This window comes from Apium graveolens, chromosome 7, assembly GCF_009905375.1.
Source record: "Apium graveolens cultivar Ventura chromosome 7, ASM990537v1, whole genome shotgun sequence".
Taxonomy (NCBI): domain Eukaryota; kingdom Viridiplantae; phylum Streptophyta; class Magnoliopsida; order Apiales; family Apiaceae; genus Apium; species Apium graveolens.
This window is the reverse complement of record NC_133653.1, coordinates 148731381-148739366: the sequence shown is the minus strand read 5'-3', so window position 1 is coordinate 148739366 and position 7986 is coordinate 148731381.

The following is a 7986-nucleotide window of genomic DNA, read 5'->3' as shown; positions in this document are numbered from 1 at the left end:
GTTCATCTTGCACTTTTTGATCTTGAGGTTCAGCAATTACAGATGGTTATGCAAAAATCTCAGTTGTGGTTTTTACAGATTGAAGTTTGGCCAATATAGCAGCTTGGTTCTTTTCTTGCCTGATTCTTTCCTTCTCTTCCTTTTTAGCTTCCACAAATATAGACTGTCCAGGCACCACACAAATTTCCTTACCATTTATGTAAATCTTGGCTAATCTTCTTTTGAGTGCTGAATCTGCTGGATATTTGTAAAATGCAATTGACCTAGCCAACAACTTCTTCTCATCTGGCCTAGGTGTCTCATACACAATATCCATAGGATTTTTGTCCGAGAACTTTGAGTAGTTCCTTTTAGGCTTCATGATCAGATTTGCCTTTGGAGATTTGATACAAGATGTTTGGCCTTTTTCCAGATAATTCATACTCATTTCATTCACAGAAATATTCTTGACTTGAGAGTGATGAATGAATGTTTTGTCTGGCTTCTGAATTGGCCCAAACTTTTGTTGAATTTCTGCATCTATCTTTCTCTATTTATCATCTAGTTCCTTCTCCACAGCTACAACATCAAGCATCTTAGGGATTGACTTTGACTCAAGCTTAGCAGCTGCTATGTGGATCAGATCAATGTTGTCCAATACTGGTGGCTTTGGAAGAGTAATTTCTGGAACAATTACTTGGCTGATTTATACATTTACCACTTTCTCCCCCTCACTAGATGGATCTTCTTGACTGACTTGAGATAATGATTTCTCCCCATTTTTGTTATTATCAAGTAGAGTGGAGGAAGAAGATTGTGCAGCTACCAGTTGTTGCAGCAGTTGAGTTTGTTGTGCTTGATGTAGATGTATAGCTGTGAGAAAAGCTTCCATAGCAGTCATCCTTTTATCCAAGGACTCCACCTTTATGGCAAGATCAGAGTTCTTCCGTAGTTGTCTCTTAATATCAATCAATGTTGCTTCTGAAAGTTTAGCATCCAATCTTTTGGAAATGTCCTTCTTCATTTGATCAACCTCATTTTTGATAGAAGTGACATTCTGACTGTGTTCAAAGCCTTGGATTTGTTGTAACTGAAGAGAAGCAAGGTGTGCTTGTAGGAGCTTCTTGGTGTTGGCATTTGTTATTGATTGAAGAGCATATTGTGTCTCACTGATGAGTTGAATGAGGGTGGTCTTGAAATAATGTTCATCATATTTCTTTGAAAATGCCCAAGTTGGCATACCAGATCTGGAACCAGGGCCTACTTCTCCCCCTATGTCCAGTGACTCCTCTTCACTATCACCATCCTCATTACCAAAGAATTCTTCTCACCCACCAGCCTCATAATCTATGTCATTACCAGCTGTAGAAGGCATAGTTATGATGGCATCCTTTGCTCTTTGCATGGATTGAGTGGTGTGTACCAAATTTAGGATCCTTTCTGCATTTTTATTGCCCTGTCCACCCAAAAGTTGATATGCTGGAATAGGATGAGTAAATGCCTCAGCATCCAAAGAGGTGGAATCTATAACAGCTTGACTATATTGAGATAGTTCTTCTCTGTCTGCTTCATTGGCATTCATTGACTCACTAACAATGATGTCCACCCTTATTTCTCATGTACCTGCATTTCTCTCATGATCTCTCTGTTCTTGCATCAAGGGCTCCCCTTGGCTACCCACCCTCACACCCTCACCTTCACCATCTAAGGTGGGACTCCTCTCACTCACTTTTGCCAGACCTGGAGAAATGGTCTGCATTTGATCACTCATTTTCTCTCCTTTTTCCTGGGAGCAACCCAGACTCTCACTCAATTCACTCCCTTCCCTCAGTCCTAGGAGTGATTGCACTACCACTAAGACTTCTGCACTTGTAAGAATTGAAGAAATTTGAATTTGTGCAGAGACACCCGATGGATGATGGATATGCATTGGGACAGTAGTACGGCTATCCGAAAAATGACTGCTGTTAGGCTTATCCGTCGGGATACAATCACTACTCGACGGATGATGAATATCCATCAGGATAGAAGAAATGAATGAGTTTGGATTGGAGACTATTGTAGACTCTGTGTAGATTGATGAAAATTTAGGCACAGATGTCTCAACAGACTTAGAAAGAAATAGCAAGTGAGCCAACAAATCATCTAAAAGATGATGCTCACTTGCTTGGAATTTTGGCTTCTCCACAAGAGTTAAAGATGGAGAATTTGGAAGTGATGTATTGATCATGTCAACATCCAGTGAGTGTGTAGGTGAATTTGGTGTTTCAGTTGCTTCAATTGTTAAAGATTTTGGTTGTGACTCCACATTTATTGGAGTCACATCAATCTGACTTTGAGAAGGTGCAGTGACTGGGTCTTTAGCACCAGTTTGCACTGTGTGTGTTCCATGTGCATCCGCAAGTGTTTTTGATCTTTTCTTTCTAACATAAGTTTGTGGTGAACTGGTGTCCCTACCCCTCTTGGCTTGTGCTCCTGGTTGGGAGCTTGTTTCAATAGTAACAAATTTTGGGAGGATGAAACTATAAATGAGCTATTTTTAATTATTAACAACTACAGTTTGTTGGGAAACTGTTGTGTGGCTAGGCTTGGGTACACTCAACTCACCAGCCTTATCCTTGGGGTTTTTTTGATTTTCACCCTATCCCTCACCTTGCTCTCTCACCTTCACACTCCCCTCTTTGTGTTTAGTAGATTTTGCAACTGATTTCTCTTGAAAGAAACAAGAGGTGGGCTTTCTTAAATTTGGGTTTAGAAATTGTTGTTTTGGTAGCTTGGGTAGGCATCTGTTGGGTCATTGACACAGATGCCATAGATACTCTAGAAGGCAAAGAAATGTGTGAGGTTGGAAGAGTGGAGATAGTGGTGCTTACCTCATTTACCTGAGGTCCCTCCATGATTGGAAAATAAAGGAGAGACACCTCTTTGTGGTGATTTGTCCTGTTGAGATCTGCAATAATCCTTCTTTCTTGAACCCAAAAATTCAGCTTGTTGGTTGGGTTCTCAATTACAATGTTCTCAATGAGATGGTTAGAAAGCATCATAAAAAATCTAGCATAGTAGATACTTTTACCTCTCTTATTCAGTTCTCCTAACTTATAACCTAACTCAAACAAGACCAAGTCACTGAAATTAAAGTATTTATCAGTAACTAGCATGTAAAGCATGTTAAGCATGGAAATGTTAACAGAATCAAAGTTACTAATCTTACCAGAAAATAACTTAGTTACCAAATCACACAAAAAGCTCCATTCATTTCTAAGACCTAACCTCCTAATTTCACTTAACTTAGAAGTGGAAAGTGCATAGCCCATGGAATTTAGCAAGTTAACTATATATGTGTCTGTGTGTGGAATAGTAGCAGTATTATTAGGAATTCTAAAGCATGCTTTGACAATGTCACTATTAATGCGAAACTGTTTACCTTTGAGAGTGAAAGTGATGGTCTTGTCAGTAGAGTTGTACACAGTAGTTTTCCATATCTCCTCTACAACCTCACAGTAGATTGTGGGAGATTCCAACATCGCATAGTTGAGTTTACAGCTTTTCAAAAAATCCATCATTTTGTGAAACTCTCCAGACTGTTGAATCTCCTTGTTTACGAGAGTTGTGAAGTTGTTCTTTTCGTAGATATATCCAGTTTGAGACATGATTTTGACGACTGGTGCCATTGTTAGAGATTGAGTAATTTGCAAAGAAAATATTTTCTTTGGAGAAGAAAGGAAGTTAGAGCAATTGAATTGAGAATGATAAAAGTGTAGAATAAAAATGAATCCTGCTTTTATACTATCTCAGAAATAAACTGTCAAACAAAATAAAGTGAAATAAAGTGACCAATCAAAATAACCCAAAATAGTCGTTTAACAAAAATAAACTGTAAAAATTCTGTCACTTATCCGTCGTGTCATGCTTACAAACTGTAAGTATACTCGATGGATGATGTTCAGAGTTTTAACGGCTAAGATTGAGATAATTCGACGGATGAGGATAAATCAGTTATCCGTAAGGATTTAAAATAATCCAGAAAAGTAATTAATTTTTATTAACAAATATTATTCCGACGGATGATCAAACTCGATGGATAATGAACATCCGTCGGGATGTAAATTTTGACTTAGCCGAAATTTCATACAAAACAGAAAAATCAATTAAGTTTCTGGCTGCATTATAACTTGCAAAAATATCTGAAATAATTCAAGAATAATTATGCATACCTAACTCACTTACCAACCTTGAAAAGGTCGATTCATCAAGTGACTTGGTAAAGATATCTGCAAGCTGCTTTTCACTTGGAACAAAATGAAGTTCCACAGTACCATTCATCACATGTTCCCCTATGAAGTGGTAGTTGATGTCTATGTGCTTTGTTCTTGAATGCTGCACTGAATTTTCAGTAATGGCAATTGCACTTGTGTTATCACAGAAAATGGGAATTCTATCCACTTGTAGACCATAGTCCAACAATTGGTTTTTCATCCACAAAATCTGTACACAACAACTACCAGCATCAATATATTCAGCTTCATCTATAGAAGTAGAAACTGAATTTTGCTTTTTACTGAACCAGGACACGAGCTTGTTCCCTAGAAATTGACAGGTTCTTGTTGTGCTTTTTCTGTCTATATTACAACCTGCATAATCTGCATCTGAATAACCAGTTAGATCAAAACCAGAATCTCTAGGGTACCAAATACCAAGTTTTGGAGTTCCCTTGAGATATCTAAAAATTCTCTTAATAGCTACTAGGTGAGATTCTCTAGGATCAGCCTGAAATCTAGCACAAAGACAAGTAGCAAATATTATATCTGGTCTACTAGCTGTTAAGTACAGAAGTGAGCCAACCATGCCCCTATAACTTGAAATATCCTCAGACTTTTCAGTAGTGTTTAATTCAAGCTTGGTTGTAGTGGCCATGGGAGTTTTTGTTGGGTTTCGAGCACATAAACGCAACGGAAACAGTAATTAAAAACGTGAAAACCCAGAATTTTTGAAACCCACCGCAGGATCCATGCGAAAAACATATATTTAATTCATAGATCAGATTGTTTACCTTAAGAAGCTTTACCAATTGGTTAACTAATGGAGATCCAAAGCTTGTTCAGTCACAACGCATCCCGCTCTCGCGATCTACGCTCTATCGGTATCCACACGAATGCTTGAACTCAAGGATTGAATGTGTACTAGCACAAACTCATTTCTTCTTGCTCTCTCCATCTTCTCCCTTGGTGGCTAGGGTTTTAGTAAAATTCTTGCTTGCAAAATCAGCCATACAAGAGATATTATATAGAGAGTAGAAAAACGAATTATAACTCTTAACTAATTAGGAGTTATTATTAATTTGAAATTCCTATTTGAATTATAATTAAGTCTCATTTAATTATTTAACAAATAAATTTCATAATTAATATTAGTAAATTCGAATATCAATATTTATCTAATTAATTAAGTCATACTTAATTAATATTATAAATAATTTGAATTAATTTAATATAATTTAAATCCAATTTAATTTAAATAATCCGTCAAGTATTCTTAGTGTGTGACCCTATAGGTTATTATTACGTTGGCAATGAATTTTAAATCTAATTTAAAATCGTAAACAATGAGTGGCATCTAGTAATACATCATTGCTACCCAAGTAATAATAATTGAATCGGTGGTCGATTAAAACTTTCATGAATAATGTACAATGTAATATAATCCCTTTAACCACATATTATAGATTAAACTAGAGGCATGTAATGTGTCATCCTCATCAATGTTTAATCCAGGTTTCCTTGATCAATGAGTAGACTATCATATCAAATCAACATTTGACCCTGGCCCCGCATTTCATAGTCTAGCTCACACAAGAGGCCAATAATATCACTCCTAAAATAGGAGGGTTAAGTCTCATCTAGATCATTCATATTTCTCATACGATTCATAATATACCCAATGTCCACTTTTAGCATTACCCGGTCAAGGATAACTTTTAATGGAATCAATGTATAATAATTCTCGTATAGAAATATAATGACTTCAGGTCTAAGGACCATTACATCATTATCACTGTGAGAATTACTTATAACACAATAGACATGTAGAATCTCACATCGGGTCTGTCCAGCACCATGTACATATACATATGCCTGTGTCTTTGACTTTAGTATCACTATACCTATGATAAATGAGATGTGATCATCAGTCAACAAACACACTAGTCTTAATGCATTATTATTGTCCCTTAATAATAATACTTGACTTAAAACCTTTAGGAATATTGATATTATTCTCATAATCTCATTTCTAAGTCACGTACTTAGAGATATAGAATTGCATATCATATTCCAAGGACATTTATTAATCTAACATTTATATCACAGTAAATTAAGAATTAATAAATTATAAAGAGAATAATCGATAAAACATAAACATTAATAATCCTAATGTCTTAAACTAAAACATCATAGTGTTGTCTCTAGGGCACAACCACTAACAATCTCCCACTTGTACTAGAGCCAATCACCCATGTATCTAATACTCATGGAACTAGTATGACCATCGTACTTCTGTTGCGACAAAGCCTTAGTTAGTGGGTCTGCAACACTATCATTACTATGAACTTTACATTTATATCTCCTTAATCATTAATCTCATTTATTAGGCAATATTGCCTAAGGACATGCCTAAATAGTCTCCATGGTTGTTTCAAAAAAATATCAATATATTCGGCTTCCGTTGAATCATCAATGTTCTTACTGTGAACTATTCAAGCTAATATCAATTATATTTAGACAAAACACAAAACAGACATAAACTCGTAATCATCCTTGTATGTCCAAAAATTAGGTTCAGAAACTAGTATCAGTGTAACCCTTTACAACCAGTTCCCTATCTTCTCCATACACCAAAAATAAATCTTTAGTCCTCTTTAAGTACTTAAGAATATTCTTGAAAACTATCAAGTGACCCTCACCTAGATTAGACCGGTATCTGATCGTCATGCTCAAAGCATACGAAACATCATGATAAATACATATCATTGTACACATTATAGATCCAATTGCTAACGCATCTGGAACTTTCTCAAACGGCCCTTATCATCTAATAATTTAGGGGGCAATTATCTTTTGAGATCACTATCCCATGAGACATCAAAACATATCATTTCTTTGTATCTTGCATCATAAAATGATGTAATACTTTATCAATGTATGTACTCTGACTAGGTCGATTAATCTTTTCAATCTATCTCTATAGATCTTAATCCCTAATATATAGGTAGCATCGCCTAAGTTTTTTACCGAGAAACTATTTCTCAACCAAGACTTAACAGCCTGTAGAGAAGGTATGACATTCCTTATTTGTTATATGTCATTTACATATAAAACTAGGAATGTCACATGGCTCCCACTAACCTTCTTGCAAACACATGGTTCATCTTCATTTTGAATAAAGCCAAACTCTTTGACCGTTTCATCAAAATGAATATTCATTCTCCTTGAGACTCGCTTCAATCTATAAATAGATAGAAGCAACTTACAAACTATCTTAGCAAACTTTGGATCGACAAAACCCTCAAGTTGTATCATATATACATCATCTTCAAGGCTCCTGTGACACCCTCAATCTCGGGGTTAGGAAATGAGGACTCACACACCTCTAATCTAGTAATTAAATATGCATAAACCCTGATTAACTACTAACAGGATCAACAGGATAAAGTATGAGACAAGATTACAACTACCAATCATAAAATATAACTTACAAACCTAAAATATTATTAAATAAACAATATTGATTCCGACTGGGAACCGACAGATAACCCATTGTATCTTTAAACATTTCCTTCTAGGCGCGAGCTCACTCTTAATTACCACTACCTGCTCTGGCAACCGGAAGCCCTCAACACGGTAGGGACCACCAGGTACGCTCTTACGAGCAGTGCGCCTAAGCCCGGCCATCTTCTTGCTTAACTGCCATGGTTAGATTAAAACAAAACAAATGAGTATAAAACTCAACAAG